Source organism: Strongylocentrotus purpuratus, unplaced genomic scaffold (assembly GCF_000002235.5).
Source record: "Strongylocentrotus purpuratus isolate Spur 01 unplaced genomic scaffold, Spur_5.0 spur5_contig_835, whole genome shotgun sequence".
Classification (NCBI taxonomy): domain Eukaryota; kingdom Metazoa; phylum Echinodermata; class Echinoidea; order Camarodonta; family Strongylocentrotidae; genus Strongylocentrotus; species Strongylocentrotus purpuratus.
The window spans coordinates 1,051,945-1,073,309 of record NW_022145541.1 but is presented as its reverse complement, the minus strand read 5'-3'; the positions used below and the strand labels follow the sequence as shown (position 1 = coordinate 1,073,309).

Genomic DNA, 21,365 nt, shown 5'->3' with positions numbered 1-21,365 from the left:
ATCGTTAGAGTTTGAGAAAGCGGACCCAAAGTGACGGACTGTCATTATCTAAACTCTCCGAATTCTGTCGGACTAGTATTTGCCCGAATTCTCTGAAACTCTCTTTACTTATCTTTTCTATGATCGTTTCTACATCCCTTCAAACTAATATAAAGGGTAAATTCGAGGGGGAGTTTCCCCCATCCCACGCGAAGCGCGGAAGCTTTGACGTTTCATTAGATTATTAGAGAAAAAAGACGACTCGTTGTACCGTTCTCGACTTTTAATTCTTGTCTGAATCCAGTTATCCCCTCCCGAGCGAAGCGCAGAAGGTTTGACGTTTTACGCGCCTGCTTTCTCTCTTCCCATTCTCCCTCTCTCCCTCGTCATCCCCTCCTTCTCGATTTCCTCATCCTCTCGCTTTGATCTTGTTCGCCCATTTTCCTTTGCAATAAGCGTCCATTTTCCATTCTCATACGTGCCCTTTTTAATCCCTAGTAAGCAGACACGTATAGTCACAAAACAAAGAAAAACAAAAAAAAATCCAAGATCGGTTGAACTTTTTTTCGTTAGACCACTTTTTTTTGTTTACCTCGATCGATTACATGTATGTGCTCCCCCCCCCCCCCAAAAAAAACAACATCAAACTCTGGCTACGTGCCTGCTAGTAAGTGCTCCTCTTCAGGTACGAGAAGTTCCTCTTTTCACGTTTGATAAGTGCCCCTTCACCTCTGATAATTGCTCTATTCAAATCTGAGAGGTGCCTCTGTTTACTTTGACAAGTGCCACTTTTCCTTTGTAAGAAGGGCCCCTTCCCCTTTTAATAACTACCCCCATTTTAACTCGGATAAGCGCACCTTATATCTTCACATGTGCTCCTTTTCCTTTCTAATAAGTGTCCCTTTTTCTAATGATAAGTGCCCAATTGAAAAAGGGAACTTTCTTGAGAAAAAAAGGGCTTGTCAAAAGTAAAAGAGGCACGTACCTCTCAGATTAAAATAGGACAATTATCAGAGGTGAAGGGGGCACTTATCAAAAGTGAAAAGAGGCACTTGTCGTACCTAACTAGAGGCACTTACTAGAGATTAAAAAGGGCACTTATGAGAATGGAAAATAAACACTAAGTGCGAAGGAAAATGGGAACTTAATTGTCGAAGAAAAAGGGGTACGTGTCCAAAAAAAAGTGGCAATTATCAGAGTTGAAAAGGGGAAGGGGCGCTTTTAAAAGTTAAAGGGGGCACTTGCCAAAGTAAAAGGGGCACTATCCTATGTAAAAAGGGGCACTTTAAAAGTGGGGGTGGGGGGCACTGTGCCCCTTGCCCCCCCCCCCCCGGAGGGCCGCCTCTGTTTTGACCCTCCCCTTTACCTGCGCGCCAGGATTCTGCAACGGTTGTGATGACGCAAGGGCCTCTAATTAATAAAATACAATAATGTATCAAATAAAAAGTCGTCTCCTATTTGTAACTTTGTTGTATAGGCCGATAACAATAAAAAGAGAACAAGATGATGGGTGTCTGATTAGCTTGTATAGGCCTACATAAAAAAGCGGGTCGTTGATAGAACAGGTATTGAAAAGTGCAGGAACCCCCGGCCCCCCCCCCCCCCTCCCTCCCCACAATCTCCAGAGCAAGTCATAAAATGTAAATTTGCAAGATAATGAAAGGGGCCGTATGAAAATTGGGTGCTTTTTCACATGCTATGGAAATAGTATCCATGGATGCTCCCTTTCCCTTTCTACCATTTTTTTTTTTGGGGGGGGGGGGGGGGGGTGCTACTGTTCAAGACCTGTGTTCAAGACGGTTGCGCGTGCATGTGCGTCTAGTTTGAGAGAGCGCCGTTTATATCAGCACGGTCGGATAATGGTAATTGGTCAAAGGTCACAGCAGAGGTAGACGACAATTGTCTATTTTGCACTTTTCAGTGGTGATACGTAACCATTTTTAGGTTTTTTTAACGGATTGCAGCCTAGTTTTTCAAGATTTATTCATCAGGTAAGTGTGTGGTGAATGAAGAGCTCGAATGATGTGCATGAAAACTTACGACCAATATTTTATTTGCGATTGCGCTCGCTTTGCCTTTGCCGTTGATTTGCGCTCTGTCCTCAGTATTTGACTTTGACAAGGCGCTCTGCATTGCAGGCCCTGTCTGTAACTGTTTTGAGGAGGCGTCTGCCAAACTTGGCACACGGCCGGGCGCGGGCCCGGGCTAATGTAAATTGGCATCGCTCGGGCGCGGGCTCGCTCGGCGATTAGCATTCAGATGTTCAATGGCCTTAGAAATATACTCTACGCCCTTTTACGGGCTTGCCTTAGCAGCTTAGAATCTAGTGATAGATCTAGACATCTATATAAAATATTAGTTTGATATCACCAAGCCTGCCCCTGCTCTAGTCTAGCCTAGACTCTAGGTCTAAGTTCTAGCCCTATTTTGCACAATGCGGAGAGCCAAATATAAAAAAATACAAATGTCAGATGTGAAGTGCTTTTGCACCGCCACGGCACTGGTACAGTGGTAGTAGTTTTTAGTAGGGGGCACTGGTCTGAGAATGAGGATCGTCCCCATGCACGAAGATATCCTCATAAACGCGGACACATCGCATCCTAAAAAATAAGTATCGTCCGCATTTTCTCGGACAATCCTTATTATTGATATGCACATTGGCAGTGCGCAAAATGGATTTTGCGATGATGCTTCACACATAGATTTCTAGAACTGAACTTTCCGCATTTTTCAAGGGTTGATTTCAATCAATCTTTTGAGATAATTTTTATTTTTGGAATTTGATGTAATTTTGTCAATATTTTGGCTTTGAAATAAGGATTTTCTACTAGTGAATGCTTGTTTATGTTTGTTGACTTGTTTTTAAAGGGATCGTTTAACAATGTTAAATCTGAGATGCATGGCCCTTACGTGTTATCAGTGTCTGTGATATGGTGTTATATTGAAGCCTAAAAAAACTGCGCATCAAAATGATCAAGAAGTGCCTCAAAAAGTAAAAACCTTTGAAGGACCGGTTTTACCAAAGAGATACCAGCTATGGAGAACTAGCGAGAGCCGCCTGATCGAGCTTCAAAGCCGCCTCGTAAACTCAGCGGGTGTTTGCGACATGATTTACGACGGCTGTTTTGGGTTCGCTCTAGATATCGGGTAGTGTGAGTATGCGCAGTTGCTACTTTTTTTATTTGGCTTTCTTGGATTAACTATTTTGACAATCGCAAACAATGACTAAAGGTACCGCTTCCGAGTACGACTTCGATTTAAATGACGAGTTATCTTTGTTATCTGAAATCAATGAATTGAAACCCGTTCCTGATGATTCGAAAATCGGAATTCATAATGAGTTTGTTGAAGTATTATTACGATTAAGACTAGATCTTTATAATAGGAAGCACAAACGTTTGAGTAATGACTTCGTCTTCGGTCCGGTACATTGCATTCCGTGTCGGTTTTGCAATGTTTTGAGGAAATAGCCTTGCGCGATTATGACAGACTTTTCACATTTCTTTTCAATGGTTATCATATCATTAAGTAACATAGATAGATCTATATACATTGCCTGATTAAACAGATTGAAATGGTTAACAAAAATACAGCCATTATTATTTCCTGAACACTACCCCCCGCCAGTCCTGAAAACAACAAAGTAAAAAAAACTTATGATGGCTGAAAATGAAGTTTGAACCATCATGAATAACTTTTAATCTAGATTTTGAATTAAGACAATGATCAAGGATTATTTTCAAAAACTATTATTATAGTATTATTGTATTAGCAATTTAGCAAAATTAGACTTGATATATCAGTGTGGTCGGAGATCCAAAGTCCAAACACTATAAATATTATGACTAGATCTAGGCTTTAGACCCTACTAAACTAGTAGACTAGACTAACTTTAAATTCAATTGTTCATAAAAAGATTAACTTTTATTTATGTAGACGTTAGACCCTGTAAAATTATGGAGATCGAGATCTAGATCGATTTGTTAGATTGCAATCAGAAAAAATAAACAAGCCGAATAGAAAATCAGAATCACTAGGTGCACAGAACACGAGTTTGAACGCGTAGGGCTGGCATATCTTTCTCCAGCAGACGACGCAAACCAAGCTGACCAAATGCATAGGCATCTTCACGTGCAAATCTAAACGCATGGGCACCCCTGGGCGCTCTTCCGATAGGGTGGGTTTTGAAGATAAAAACATGCTCTTTCGAATGAAATACAATTTGAATTCCGCAAATGATCGGCACATACATGTATTTATAAAGAATTATGAAATTGATACTAGAATTTAATATGAAGTCATAAAAAGTATCATAACTAGCCCTTTTCTGGGTGGATTTTGACGAAAAATACATCGTTGGAATCAGAAAAACAAATAGAATTCAATAACAACAACTGCGCATGCTCACGACTAGTAGGTCAGTACTGCGCACGTCCAGTTGCTTTGTTCGTTTGCGAATGAATCTTTACTCCACTCAATGTGAATGGTTTTGGACGGCGGCTTGGAAGCTTGTACATCAGAGAGCGGCCTAGCTGTCGCCTACGGGCAAATTCCAGTGAGCTGCGCTCTGATGTCAGTCGTTATCTCGCCCGTTGCGTAATACTTCTGGTCGTAAAATTGCTGGCTGTAACTCCATTTGTAATATCCTCCTTGGTTTTACCATACTCGTTTTCCCCAATAGACTATAGTGTAATGAAAACCGTTTGGCAAACGCAAAATTTTATTTCGATTTTGAATTGATAATCAGACAGGCGATCAGCTTGTAAAAGTCATGGGGTTCCTGACTGACCTTAAGGTTTATAATTATCATTGCAGCATGAGCTAAATCAAGGATTTTTTTAAAGGATCTTAGACAAAGTTACTGGAACCCTTTAATGATCAGAGCTAGCTACAATAAGTTTACTTACATGTACAGTACATTACTAATATAAGCCCTTTAGGTGCACTTCATTTTGTTTAGTCTGCACTGGTCGAGCAATGTAATATGCCGGGGAGATAGTGATCTCATGCTGACTGCGATAACTAGAAGTCTGTTAGAATTATTGTTGTTGTCTGGATATCTGGATTCATGCCCAGTTAAATAATCAAATACTTAAACAGTTGTAGGTCAATTCAACAGACCTCTAGTGAAAAAGAAAAGTGTGTTTTGGTGAGCGATGAGCAGAGCTGATTTTGCGTTTTCTTAAAGTTTAAGCTGTAATGATATGTGCAGGCCCTTGTATCTTGCTTGTCTATGAACTCCTCTATGAGCTTCTCTATGTTTCATTTACAATTTTACATGTACCTTCCCAATGTAATTTACCTAAATTATAATGGGAAAATGGATGAATTAATAAAACCCTTCCCCATATTGACACATACATGTAATAGCTCTTTGCCCCTCCACCTATGGGTAATTTGTAGCCTCACTGAATGTGGTGCTATTAAAGTTACTAACCCTTTTCCAGGATCATGTATTTATTTTGATATGATCCTGTATTAGCAGTGGGGCAAGCCAGTTTTGTGAAAGTGAAGTGGGCTAAGGTGACAGGAGAGACATGGAAGATCTCTGGTGAAAGGTACATGTAGTCAAGGGTGGGGGGTTTTCACGAAGACTAAGATTGACTTTCAATTGAACTTAACTATGGCAGAACATTCATGCCACTAGTTCCTCTAACCATTCCTGGCATTAGCTTCTCAAGGGACGTACAAATCGTCACAAATCTACAGAATTTAGTAAATTTACCTTTTTTAAAAATTGTTCATTATTTAAGGAAAAAAATTATTCAAAGATCATAATTGAGAGACCAATGGTGAGAGCAACCAGTGGCATGAATGGCCTGCAATAGTAACTTGAAGTTAATCTTAGTCTTTGTGAAACACCCCCCTGTACTATTGCCGGTGCTAAGTCCTCCCTTGATAGCTTAGCCCTACAGAGGACGCAGATACAGTGTACTATGGGACTAGGCAAAACTTTGAGAGTGAGACAGAAAAGGGTGTGGATTTTCAGAATGTGAAAAGGTCTTTAGTAAAAATTGAGATTGTTTGTATCTAGTTTATGTACTTTCCTGTCATTATTTTTTTAATGATGATTTTGCATTCTGTTTTGACTTTTCACTTGTACTAGTTGTAACCTGTTTGGTCCTTCTTTGTAAATAATCCAAACTTGTAGATTTTATGAACTTCCTTCTTTTGTAGTAATAATTGTTTATTGATGATGAATTGAAATTTTGGAGTTTGATTATGAAAATTAATTAGATTTGAAATTGAAAGTTGAGTTATTTTAGGTCTTGAATTAGGCCTCTTCATGGAGTAAAAAGATGTGTAATTAGACCACCCGCTCCGTTATTCGACCTATGAGAAGAACGCACACAATGTTACAATGTAGTCTGCAGCGAGTGCACACAAAGACTCTAATTTGACACTTTACGACACTTCATAAAAGCCTTGAGCAGAGCCTAGGTGTGTCAGTCTCTGGGGCCGTATCAGGACAATTAGTCCATGGACAATCACCCCCCCCCCCCCAAGGACAACCATCCCCCCTCCCCCCCCCCCCCCAGGAAAATTACCCCCATAGACAATGAGGCTTTTTCCTACATTTACATTTTACAAGTACAAACTACAGTGGTAATGTCTTCTTGGTACCTTTGAATCCCATCCAACACGAACACAATGTATACATGTACATGTAAGGAAGACTTGGGCAATTGTGGCCCCTTTGTCTCTAAAATGATTGCATCACTCAATGATAAATGTGTTTGGCACTCTAGCTGAACTTCTACTCCTATTAAGTAAGAAAAATTAGTCATCTAACTACAGTTTAAACTTAAAGGTAATACAAAGTTTTGGTATGGGGTCATGAATTTGGTTCAAATGAACATATGTTGGAAGCATATGCGATCCTACAATATGCAGTGATCGTTGTCGCGGTTGAAATCGAGTCTACAGTTATGAAATTATAGATAATAAACTCTTTATTTTGTAAAGCGCCCTCTCAAGGTCAAGATATTAATTAAGCTATAAACCAATGTTTCTTGACTAATATCGACCGATTAGCTATTCCCGTTTGGTAGTTATATATCACAACTACATATTCTGAAATTTTCAGGGTCGCAGCTACCATTGTACGGCCGTATGCTCTATTTGAAATTTATCAAAATTTACTGGGAGCACCTGTAAATTTGTATATTCAATTTTTCCCGAAAGCAGAAGTGTTTTAGGGGCTAAAGATTTTAGTGCTTATAGTACATCCACAGGGGCATCCAAATATATCAAAATTGTAATGAATCGCTATCCACCCAATTTTCAAAATTTCCCAAAACTTTGTATTACCTTTAAAAGCGAATCTGTTATCCACCTTTCATGCCATGGTGGGTGTATGGTGATTCTGAAAAGGCCTAAGTTTATCAATAGATGTGCTTTTTGTAATTGAACAAGTTGGTAGACTTTGTATTTCAATGTTTGTTGGTAAGTGTACAGTGTATCTGAAATTAATAAATAGAAATCCTGTAAATAAATCGGCACCAATAGGGGCTATGATTAAACCAACCCATGCCGTTGTGGATGACAATTTGATTAGCAGTTAAATGTAGTTACATTAAATTTACAGTTAACAACGATTGTTCATACCCCCTCGTAAATCTGATGTTTTTTGTGTTTATCGTTACTTCATGAAATGTGGACTGGTTGAAATAGGGCTCCTTGTTGATTTTTTTAGATATAAGCTTTTATAATTTTATTGTCACATTATCAAAAAACATAAATCGAGCCTACTGTAAAAGTAAAAAAAAATTCATGGTACATTCATTTTTAGTAGATTTCGCGCTCAGATTGGCAAGCACGAATTTTAGAACTTGCAAAAATATAACCATGACTTCTGATGCATGTTTTGAACGGGCTGAATTGCATGCAACCCGAATTTAAGAACTACCAGTAGCAAATAAGTTTTTGGGTTCGCTCACTGCGAAAATATAACAGCGTTTACAGTAATAAATTTTTCACATACTTAAGAAAATTACAAAATCTAGTAAATGTGTATTGAATCATACAAATTTATTCAGGCCAATAGGAGACTTTAAAGGGAAAGTCCACCCCCAAATTAAGTTTGTTTCGATAGAGGCAGAATAATAAGAAAATCAGGTGAGTGAAAGTTTGAGCAAATTCTGAATGAAAATAAGAAAGTTATGAATTATTGAAGTTGTGATCAATCAAATACAAATTGGCAACTCTGTGACTTATTATACAAGCTCTCCTTTATTTGCTTTATGCATAATATTCCATAAAATCATGTTTTCTTCGTTATTGATGACGGAATATATATTTGTTCCTTGCAGGGGGAGTATAGAAACATATTTGCAATTATTATATTTAGGGTGCATGTATGGTTGAAATTTTTCTTGAGGGAATATGAAAATTTTAGATTTTTTTAGTACTGAGCAAATGGAAGTTGAGCTCGCATGATACGTCATAGAGTTGCCAATTTGTGTTTGATTGATCACAACTTCAAAAATCCTAACTTCCTTATTTTTAATCGGAATTTGCTCAAACTTTCACTGACTTGTTTCTCTCATTTTTCTACTCCTATTAAAACTAACTTAATTTCAGGGTGGACTTCCCCTTTAAATACTGTCGACAATGTATACATACACATGTAGCTTTTGAACGCAATAAATGAATGCATACACATGAACTGTAACTGAGCATTGCAACATGGTCAGTGTATTTTCAATTTAATTTGGATATGTTTATGTAATGTTGCATTTCTAGAAATGAGAAAAAAAGTTTGGAAGCCTTATTATGAATTTGTTTCAGGTGAACTCTCCATCACCTCAAGCGAATTATGAAATGTTGATGACGGCTTTGTGTGGTCTGATGTGCTTGGGTGGTGTTGGTGTTGGTATTATTGGATATCCAGACCTCTGGATAACCTTTACTTGAGCCCTCCACTTATTGATCATAGCACCATGCTTGTACTTTAACTAAATGCATTCTCGCTCTCTCTCTCTCTCCCATCCTCTTTTTCTCTTTGTCTCTCCCTTCCTCTCCCCCTCCCCCTCTCTCCTCACCCTCTCCCCTTCTTGTCTCCCCTTCTTTCCCTCTCCCCCTCCCCTTTCTCGCTCCAACCCTGCCCCTCTTTCCTCCTCTCTCCTCCTCTCTCTCTTTCTACCCTCTCTCACTCTCTTTCCCTGTCTCCTCTCTCTCTCTCTCTCCGGTTTTCCGCCTTTTCCCTCCCTCTTTTCTTCCCCTTCCTCACTCTCCACCCCCTTATTTCTTTCTTTCCCTTTCCCTCCCCCTCCCTTTTCCTGCCTCTTCCCCCCCCCCCTCTCCCTCCCCTCCTGTCTCTATCTCTCTCCCTCTATCCCCCTCTCCATCTCTCTCTCTCTCTTTCTCTCTCTCTCATTTTCATTTTCAGGATCCTACCCCAAGCCCCTGATGACTTGTGAAAGGTTGCCATGGTCAGTGGCGACCTGATGACTGATTAGACCAGCCAGCCGATGAGTGTGGGTGTGTTGGCTTTGAGTGTAATACCATTTGACCTGAGAGCATTGACCCCGGGGACTCCATCAAAAAGGAAGGAAGGAGCATTTACACCAGATCAACTGTCCATCCGTCTGCATCCAGCCAATGCGAGGTATATCTCCAGTAATTGAGCTGGTGAGTTGAGGGAGGTAATAGCAGGCAAGTCCATCATTTGATATGCAGCCACTTGTAGTAGTAACATCCTGTAAAAGAAGAGCATCTCTCTGTAGAGTTTCATTCAAAGGATTGTTGTTGAATTCTAGTAAGGACTGTGGGAAGACAAAACATTCATTTTGTCAAGGTACTTCAATAATTTGAGCTCCTGTTTGTTCAATGTATGCATCTGAACTATCCAGTACAAGATGGGCATTGTACTTACATGTAGGGTCAGGTCTGCAGAGGGTGTCCACACTGGTTTCTCCAAATGATTCTTGATGCCTGCAAGTCTTCTTAACTGCATTTTTCTTGTGTTTGGGGAAATACATGTAGTTTTCTGAACTCTGCAAATCGCAGTGAAACACCCAGATGTTACTTTGAATTCAACTTTGTTTATAATATATCATTGCACAATACATACACTGTATGTTTCTTGCAAATATCCCTCTATGCCTTTTAGCCAATATTACTGTTGTTTTCATTTTTAATTCATCACTTGTACTGAACCTGTTTGATCTTTTACATTTCTTCTCTGAAGCTCTGAAGATCTGAAAGGCTGTATTGGTGCTTCATCCGTTCATCTCTTTGCCAATGTTGATTCGTCATGTGTTGTCTGATCTATTGTGCTGCAGCCATACTTGCCTTTGCCATCATTGCCCGGCTTATCGAGAGGCATCTAAGGAAACCCTACGTTGACAGACTCACAGAAAAGTAAGTGTGTTCTCTACTCATTCTGCAATGTGCTTTTCCTGCAAGTTAAAAAAGACTATATTTCTTGAGTGACTATGAGTATGAGGATGTATCAGCAGCGTTAATTTTTTTAATACAATTGTGATGCTGTATTAAAGTGAAATGTGCTTCAAATTTCTGTATCTTATTCTTAATACACAAATCTCTGTAAATACGCATAGGATCTACACGCAGTGACCATTCACGCGTTTTAAACAAATGTGGCTTCTTTTATTTTATACGGTGGTTTACCGCATTACATCTGTAGAAACAAAAATTGAGATTGAGATGGACAGAGATAGGGGTTGAAAATTGGGGAAAATCTGATGTAGTATAGCTCTGCTGTATATGTACAGCTGCCAGATGGTTATTCTATCAGGGGCATGTTCATACAGTGAGGCTACCATGTTCACACTTGCTAGACATTACCTTTAATGTACATGCACAGGAATACACCTGTTAATGTACACTATTATCCCTCAAAGCAGGGCCCACACTAACAGCTATTCTTATTAGGGTTCAGATTGACCTATCTTTGTTTTTGAGTATGCTATACCCCCAGTGTATAGTTTAAAATTTGATTTTGTAGAGGGAAATTTGTAGGATTTATAATTTGTACCAGGTTGGCAATTGATTGCTAATATTTTCAATTGACACTGATGTATTTTCAGTTGATTGTATGATCGATCACTCAATCGTACAATTGATTGCTAAGCTTTGTGTTTAATACAGGACCCTGTTCCAGAGCTCTACTGAAACCTTACCAAGATTGCTTGGGTTTTTCTTGATGTTTCATTGTTTGTTTGTTTTGTTGTTATTAGTGTTTTTCTTTTCTTCAACATTAGTTGTTCCCCCCCTCCCCTCCCCTCCCTGCCTGTGTTTCATTGTACATGCAGGGCCCCGTCTTACAAAGACTTACGTTGATCCAAATCAATCGCAAGTTTGCAGTCTCCTATCCCACATAGTTGTGATTGATATCAATCGCAACTTATATCAACTCTTTGTAAGACGGGGGCCCTGGTCTTCATTGTACAGTGTACAAATACACATTGAATTGAATGACCTGGGATATTCACAGACAGACATACATACACATGTACATCTATGGCTTCTATTTGGAGCAACTCTGCCATTGTACCCTTTGAGGTTGGGCTTGCTTGGTTATTGAATAACTTCTTGACGTCCATAAAGAACAAGGGTACTGAGTTATTGAGAGAACACAATTGAATTATTGATATGGTTCGCTGAGTAGTAACCAACATGTAGAAAGTTCAATAGTTCAATAGCACTTCTTATACTGTACATTGTATGTGTGTGTTTACTGTTTGCACGTTACATAGTCGTACACCTGTATGCCCTACAGTATGTGTGGTATAGTGTCAAATCTCTACACACACGACACACAAGATACATCACTTGATCATTATTTTTTAATATATAAGAAATGTTTTGTTACTTCTTTTTTTTAAATGATGAAACATACATTGTAATAATATGGTTTTTGTAAGGTTGGTCACTTTGCATTGACGGTTCTTCTTAATTTTATTTGTTAAGTGTCCAATGCTATTGATTCCGATCAATATATGATTGAATTATTTCTTGATTTAAGCAAGGAAAATGATACTTTCGATCATGTTACATGTACATGTATATCAATCAAAAAAAAAATTGACTTTTTTTATTTTAAGCTTATCAGGGAATGGTAGCATCATCTGAGCTATAGTGAACCAATTTGATTGGCCTATTGCGAACTCTCCCTACAGCACAGGGACTGCTGGTGTGACCAGCTGTTAAGCCTATTGAGGCCTGGGGAGGGGGGGGGGGGACATTTTGCCCCCCCCCCCTTCCCCCGCTAAAGATCTCAAATACCCTGGCCTAATTAGGGTTAACTTATCAACAATAATCTGTTGATACCTGAAGTGGCTATTGTTAACAATTGCAAAATAAATAGTACCAACAATTATTATACAGTAAATGAGTATACTGTATACATGCTAAAATGGTTTAACACTGAACAAGAGTCAGAAAGTGAATGACCTTTCAAAAACCGTATATTTTTAGAATTGTTCCATGAAGAATGGAGGGGTCTCTGTGTTGCAAGGGGAACGGGGGTTATAGAGACATTTACTGCCACAATTCTTTAAACCATACATGTACGAGCCAAATATTGTCAATTGATCAGTGTACAATACTCTTAAATTGCTCTTTTTTAGTAAACTTGCAAAACAAGTTCTGAGATCACTTTTGAAAAGAATTGTAGCTTTTTAAACGATAAAAAGGAAAATACTCAAAGTACATTTCAATTTGAATATCGGTAGGTACTTAAATTTTGAGGTGAATAAAGACGGTTAACAGTCTTTGCATTCATGGTCTTAGTACGTTTTGTTGCATTGTACTACATTTTTTAATTTGATTTCATTGATGTTTATGAGCATGATCACAATTTATTCGGCCTCAGGGAATTTTGGCAGAGCACATGAGTTAATCTCTAGCTTTGTAATTCAAGAAATTAAAAAGGAAATATGAGCTTTTTGATACCCCAGAGAATTAACTATTTTAAAGTCTGATCCATTTCAGATGCTGCATGAGAGCAGAGCTCTCTTTTGATGCCTTTGATTTACTATCTGGTGTTTTTTTTTTTTTTTTTGGGGGGGGGGGGGGAGGGGGAGGAGGCTTGGATTAACTGAAAGTAGTTCAGTTATTTGAACTTCATAAACATCATTACCTACACGTTACATACAAGCATTGTACATTGTTGGATAGTCTTATGATCTGTCATACGTACATGTATATTTATTTTCAAATTCTCGTTTAGTAGTTTGTTCCAAACAGAGCTTAAATTACTAGGCTGAAAACACCTTTGGTGTACTGCTGCAGAAACACATTCACAATGCAGTAGCTCAACATTACATATTAACAAACATGTACTTGTATATAGCCAATTGGCCATTGTGCACAATTTCCAAACTGGTAATTTATATTTATGTAAATAGTACACACACCCCTACTTGTACTTCAACCTTTGCATGTTAAATCAAGTGAAATTTATGAAAGTCTTATCTGCATTGTTTCAAAAGACAGTCATACATATCAGTGATTATCACTGTTTATAGACTTAGATAGATATACATTGTACATCAAAATGCATTTTAAATGTAATGCACCTGTTTCATTAGGATGTCAATGAACTTCTGATGTTTTTGTGAAACGCTACCCTGGATCTCAAGTACCGTACTTCTCTTTTGTCCCATCTAAGGGAAAGAGCTTCTGAACTTTAACCTGCTTGAATGAGGCAAATATATTCTATGATATGGTTCATAACCCCTGGAATGGTTCAACGCACTTTTATGTTTTCTGAACGGTGTACAATGTGTACAATGCCAGCCAACGTTTGTAAGCATGAATCTATTGAAGTCATATCTGTACTTTTACCAGCAATTTGCTGTTTTTGTGTATCATGCTTTCTCTGCTTTCGTTATTATCAATATTTATTTGTCTCTTACTAGCGCTTACTAGCTCTTACTAGTGCAACAATTTCTCACAGCTCCAATGTGTCCAGTGTATTTCCAAGGTGGATTGGGGGGGAGGGGGGTGTTAATGTTACATATATCTTTCATGTAAATCTATTCTTTCAGCAGGAAAAAATGTATCAAATATTAGCCAACAGTTACGTAAGCAGGATTTGCCAACATTCAGTAGATTCAAAGGTTCTGCAAACCAGATGGTCTGATATTGATTAATCTTTATCTTTGAATTTTGTCTTTCAGATACGTTCTTATAACAGGATGTGATAGTGGTTTTGGTAAGCTCCTTGTTAAACAGCTGGACTGCAAGGGTGTCCACGTCTTCGCCGGATGCCTGACTCCTAAAGGAGCGGAAGAAATCGACCAAGAAACCTCAGAACGTGTAAAGACCCTGGTTCTAGATGTGACAAAACATGAACATATAGAAGCTGCTTTAGAAGAAGTCGAAAGAACATTACCCAGCAATACAGGTATGGGACTGAGATGAAGATTTTATGCTTTCTGATTACAGGTACGGCTCCTGATCTCTCTCTCTCTCTCTCTCTCTCTCTCTTTCTCTCTATTTGAAATCATGTTCTCCTTATTCTTCCTCTTTTGAGAGCTATCGCGTTTGATTTAAATCAACAACTTTTACGCCCAGGCTATCTTATGATGTTGCTGAAAACCTAAAAATGGTTGTGTTTCAAGATATTATTTTCCTGTGTTTTATTAGGCTAGTACGTGTACCTTTTGGTCTTCATGGTTTCTCATTGAAACATTTACTAAAGGAACCTGTACATAAAGACCACCTGCCTATGAAGAATACTTTTCTTTTCTCCCTTGGGTGGTCTTTATAGACAGGTTTCACTGCAAAATAAAAAAAATATACATGTACAGGAAACACTGTATGGAATCACCCAAGAGTTGAATTACAGCACAGTGCACTCTTAATGGCCTGTACCACAGATAACTGGCAGACTTCCAAGAGGCACTTATTAAACTTGCTAAATTGACCGATTTGAATGTCAAATTATTGACCTTGATTTTCTCATTAAATTGTGAGGTTGTGGCTTAGGGTCTAAAGGGATGGCATCCTTCCAAATTTCCCGATAGATGAGTTAAAAATGTTGTTTTTAAACAGGTAGTAATGCTATTGGAACTAGCAATATACCGGACCTTGTGGTATGGGGCACACTAAATATGATATTGATTAATGACTTCGTTTACCTATCAAAAATATTTACAGTAAAGTGCAGGACCCAACTAATAGTCAGTAGTATGGCAAAACCCTCCCACTCGATTTTCCTTATAAATAAAAAGTCTGGGTGTTCAAAAACAATGTCAGGAACTTTGTGGTTTGCTGATAGGCGCCATGTTCATGTACTTTGACTTTTGTAATTGTTTTTGTATTAGTCATATATTAAAGTTGACCTTAATGGCAGTCAAACCTGTCTTATCCGCCACCTGTCTATAGGGGTCACCTATAATGTTCCCCTCTAAGAAGAAATATGTTGTAGAGCCTGTCTAGAATATTATTATGAGGAAGTGTCTTAGAATGCAAACAAGCTTCCTAAACATAGAAGGATAAGGTTACGATAATAGTTGATTGAAAATTCATTCATTTGCAGCAAAATGGCTTCATTGCAGAATTTTGTCCAGCATACAGTGTATGAAAAAAACATCATGATCAATGATTGTTACAGAATCAAGTCTGACCATTAAAATCCTCTCGCCTCATAATTCCAACAGGTCTGTGGGGGTTAGTGAACAATGCGGGATATCGGTAGCATGCGGCCTGCAGGAGTGGCATACGAGAGAGGACTATAAGAGAGTTCTTGATGTGAACATCCTTGGTCTGATGGACATGTGCGTCACGTTCCTACCGCTTGTCAGGAAAGCCAAGGGAAGGATAGTCAACGTGGCCAGCATGGAGGGAAGGTTTGCGCTGCCGAGTGGTGCTTATGCGGTCTCGAAGTTTGGCGTTGAGGCCTTTTCAGATTCAGTGAGGTATGTTCATCTTTTAGATAACTAGGCCCCGTCTTATAAAGAGTTGCGATTGATCGAAATCAATCGTAAGTCCTCTAATCAATCGCAAATTTGCAGTCCCCTATCCCTTATGTACATAGTTGCGATTGATATCGATCGCAAATATGTTGCAATTAATATCAACTCTTTGTAGTCCCCAACCTCAATGCAGTTTCTGGCATCGTGATTACTTTGTTATGCGCCTATACTCTCTTCAGAGTTTAGAAATTGTCCCCATGGAGGGGGAGGGTGGGAGGGGGGTTAAGAACTACCGTTGTAGATGGTAAAAGTTTCACTTACTCCCTAGCTTGGTTCTTGAAATAAATTATGCTTCATATCACAGTGGTAGTGCCTCAATACTATCCTGGTGTTATAACCTGAGGCAGAGTTTTATATTTGTTATCAACAACAAGTTCCAACAAATGATAAAAGCTACTCAAGTCATTGCATTTTATGTGCTAGAGTCAAATTCGTTATTGTGCATGTTATTTGTATAGATATGTTTTCTCATTATGGCTTTAAAAGCATAAAATGATTTCTCCTCCATGCACGAATCCCAGCTTTAAGTACAATAAAATGACTTTTCTGGGAAGCCAGGCAAGGTTTCAAATTGTTTACTTATTGATTGAGTTCACCACTTAACCACAATGCTCCATCAACCATCATTGAGGATGTGTGTGGTATCCCTTGGTGACCTTTTATGGTCAATGATATTAAAGTATTACTAAAATATCCTAGGTATTTATTATGTAGGAAAAACCAACCTTGAGAGGTAAGGGAACTGAACTATTCATTTAACCTTTTTTCAAAATTTGTTTGTTCATTCTGACATTTATTTGGGCTAGTTTTATACTTTATTATATGATTAATTTTTAGACAATAGACGTTTAGCCCCTTAATATACTTTCAAAAGGCAGATTATGAAACTATGAAATTATTTGTTTTTAAGATATACATTAGCTTCAATATCACCAACATGGAACCTACATCAAGCTTTTCCTTAAGGCCCTCTGCACTAGTTTGGCATGGAGGGATTAGACCTCCCTGCAAGGTCACTGGCAGGTGGTTATCTCATCAAATCAGCTCTCAATTAACATAAGAAAAAGTGGACCATGGGGAATCAACGGGTACTGCTTAGGCATTGTTGGTTGCATAGAGGGCACAAGTAGCTATAAGTAGTGCAGTGGGGCTTTAATACTAACCGATATAATTTACTTTGTTTCTTTCCTTTCTTTGTTTTGATGCAGGAGAGGAGCCCAAATTAGCTATCATAGATGAACCATCAGATATTCACATCATATTATTTGCCTGAATCAATAGAAATACCTTACATATCATTTTATTTATTATTTCTGTGCAGGAGATAAGAAACTATGGCATCAACATAGCGATTATAGAACAGCTTAGCCATTATTACATCATATTATTTGCCTAGATCACAACAAAACTCTTACCTTTCTTTCTTTCATTTTTCTGTGTCCTATGCAGGAGAGAAGCTAAAATGTTTCACTACGGCATCAATGTAGCCATTATAGAACCAGGATTCTTCAGGACACTGATATCAAGTAAAAACAACTTCACAAATAATCTAGACAAGGCCTGGGATAGACTCACACCCGAGAGAAAATCAGAATTCATAGAAGAGGGCTTCCAAAAATGTAAGTTCCTACCTGAGGAGAGGTGTTCATAATATTATAATAATAATATGTCTTGTTTACCCTGGGTAGCCTCATCAGTATCCATACTGTTCTCCCCGAGGGCCCTGCAATCATATTTTTACCTGGCTTTAACCGAGCTACCATTAAAAGGTGCTCAAGCATTCAACAAATTTCTTCCTACCAGGTACCCATTTACCTCACCTGGGTAGAGTGTGGCAAAGAAGATTAATGCCTTGCCAAAGGACATTAGTTCCTTGTCAGGGATCGAACCACGACCTTTGAATTCCAAGTCAAGTGCTTAAACCACTCGACTACGACACTTCTACTTCTATTGCCATTTGGTCCACAACCTGGTTGTCTACTACCAAAGTGGTCTATCCCTTATAGTCTACACCCAGCTCATCTACTATCCACATGGTCTAATAATCATTCCATCTACGACTATTTAGACTAATAGTCATTTGGTCTAATCTCCAATAAGTCTACCACCCATTTGGTCTATTGCTCATTTGGTCTAATTTCAAGCTGGTCTAATTCCCAGTTTGTCTAACACCATTTTGTTTACTATCCATATGGTCGATTAGTCATTTAATCATAAATAATAATCATCATAATTATTAAAAATATGTGTAGTAGACTTATTGATTGGAGATTAAACCAAATGGAAAATAGACCAAACAGCTATTAGCCTAAATGGTCATCAGACCAAATGGTTATTAGCCTAAAATGTTCGTCAGACCAAATGGTTATTAGCCTAAAATGGTCATCAGATCAAATGGATATTAGCCTAAAATGGTCATTAGCCTAATGGATATTAGCCTAAAATGGTCATTAGCCTAATGGTCGTTAATAGACCAAATATCAATATCAATAACGTTGTTTTGAATGCTTTAATCCTTAAATCTGCACGCCTGATTGGATGAACACTGCATTTCAATGGGCATTTCTTAATAATTTATGCAAAATCTGGTGTCATTTTCTAGCATTGTAAAGCTCTTCCCTATTTTCCAATACCTCTCCAGTGCGGCAAAACGTCTGTAACATGCTTGACAACCGAACATCTACGAAGCTCCACCTGGTGAGCGACGCCATGGAACACGCCCTCTTCAGTCGGTGGCCGAAGACGAGATACGGAGTGGGCTGGGACGCCAAGTACATCTGGATTCCACTGTCTTACATACCTAACATCATCAGTGATCACCTGATCAGTATGGGTGGATTCCCCATTATTAAGAATAACCGATGAAAGGATGAACAGGAGGGTGTTTCACAAAACTTGTCATCAGTGACAAATGACAGTTTTTGTTATAAGCTACTGAAATCCTTGCGTCGGAATGGTCATCAGCAGATTTGTCACTGACTTTTGTCATTTGTCATTGAAAAAAGGCTTTGTGAAACACCCCCCAGATGTTCTATCCAAGGTGCTGTGAATCAATGTACGGTTCTCTTCTGAAGACATTTTCATAGTATTTCACAAGCAGGATTGATATAATTATGCTCCTACCAATATGTGCTTGTGTGTGTAAAACACTCTGTCTCCTAAACAACAGTAACTTGAGAGAGTTATCCCCAATCACTGGCTCTTTTGAGCTGTACTGTAAAATCAAGAAGGTTTTGCGTCTGTGACACTTTCGTAAATGCTGCGAAAGGTCCAGATCCGTGAAAGTTTCTTTCCGTGGTAACCAGCTGCGGTGAACAATTCATAAAAGTCATATTTTACATAGGTTTCTGATTTTACAGTATTTCAGTTTCCAAATATTATGAAATTGTGTTTAAAATGATTATTTAGGATGATTCTGTAGATTTGTGGCCACGATTTATATGTCCCTTCAGAGACCAATGCCAGTTAATGGTAAAATCAAACAGTGGCGTGAACGGCCTGCCATAGTTAAAGTCACATAGAAGTCAGCTCTCATGGGGAATTTGACACCGTTCAGGTGTTTACCCCAAAACAGGTGTTGTCAATCACCAGGGTTAGCCTCGAGTTTTATGACCATTAGACCTTATGTAATGCTTTGCTTTTCCTTCGGCCGAAGAATCTCCGAGCATGCTCCGAGAGACCAGGGGGTAATTCTTGACTGGCCAAAGGGTTTGCTGTGTGCAGATTTGTACTCCCATTAATGGTATTTCCACCAAGTCTGGTGTCAGCGCATTACGGCCTTCTGCACATGGAAACTGACTACCCACTCCCTTTAAGTCCAACTTAAAGTCTATCTTAGTCTTTGTGAAACACTCCCCAGGTCTATCAGATGTGAGAGGTATTGAATGCTAGACAATAGTGTAAATAATCTTGTCTATTTTGTAAAGTATATTTTGATAACTGCCAAATACTGCCATTCTGATGTTAATTATGTTTATATGTCATATATTTCTATACAGCATAATATGTATTGATCTATTTGAAATGGTGCATGTATTACGATTGTAATGGGTAAAAAAGGTGAATTTCTGACTTCCAATATGTGGGGTATTAAATGTGTATGCACAGAGCCCGTTTACACTGCAGATGCCATTGTGTTGCAGAAAAATGTATTAGTGTACAAAAATAAGTTTATTCTGAGAAACTGCGCGAGCATGTAATAAGAGATAGAAGAGAGAAATATTCTTGTCCTTTTTCAAACCAACTAAATTTTAAAAAAGTCACGTAAATGTGAAGAATGTGAAATACAAGCTAGTTTGTTATTTCAGCAAACTTTGAATAGAGGACTGGCAACCAACAACCCGAATTTTCCAGCCAATTGACACCTTTAAGTTAGATTACGAATGTAGACAGGAGCATAGTACAGGATGATCTCGGTTGAGTGAATTATCCCGTTGTCTTTGCTTCCGTCGTCTTTGCGAAAGCGCTCTAACTATTGTCCCCCCCCCCCCCCCCCCCCCAAAAAAAAAAAAAAAAAAAGAGGAAAAATTATGATTTTAACTATTACTGTGGCTGGAAGATGTGGATTTTTAGTCACATATTTTATAAGTAATATAGTATTTCCTAACCATATAAGAAACTAAACTAGCATACTGAAGTGGATATAATCGAGGTTTAGTTTTTAGTTTGGTCAATTCCTTTGAATCACTGCCTTAATCTACATTTGCCACACTCCACCCAGGTGAGGTAAGTGGGCACCTTGTAGGATTATTCCTTGAAATACACTGTCTGTGTGCTGAAAACGGCTGCCGGAGCTAAAGCTAGGGTAATAATTTCCAAAGCTCTAAATGGAAGCGCATAGGGACGTTGTATCATAATGTGTAATGCCCTGTACAAGAACAGATTATTCTTATACTTCTTGGGAAGATTTCAGATTATTGGGTGATTTACTCTATGCCTATGAACATCTAGGGCAAGCTTCAGGGAGTACTTTCTCAAAAACTTTGGATTTCAAAAGTTCGAAAATGATTCTCATTCATTATTCGAAATTTTAAAAGGCAAGATGCAAACAAAAAGCTTCAGGAGAATCTTACATACCTCTTTTAAAAGCACCGTATGTATTCAGAGTAAGAAACCCAGATGCTTAATGGGCATGGCATTAAGCATTTTGTATTCTTGAGAATAATATGATAGACTTTCAAGAAATGAACTTAAGGGCAATTTGAAAATAGGCCTGTTTTCATCAGCTCGAGATTGCCAAATATCCCGCTATTTGAACTATCCCGATCGCAAATTATCCAGTTAATTTGCGTCTTCATCAGCCCGAAGTTGCAATTAGCGGTATTTTGGGTTGAGATACTCATCCCAAAGTATCTTGGGCTAGTTTGCAAAATATCCCGCTATTTGTCCGGTGCGTCTTCACCAGCTCGAAGACTCGCACTATGGGCGAACGCTGGG

General features: G+C 38.5%; 1 pseudogene; it reads left to right on the top strand.

Annotated features, from left to right (window-relative positions):
• Window positions 1-1,814: 1,814 nt before the first annotated feature.
• Window positions 1,815-20,421, top strand: LOC115918620 (annotated as a pseudogene).
• The last annotated feature ends 944 nt before the right edge of the window (window positions 20,422-21,365 follow it).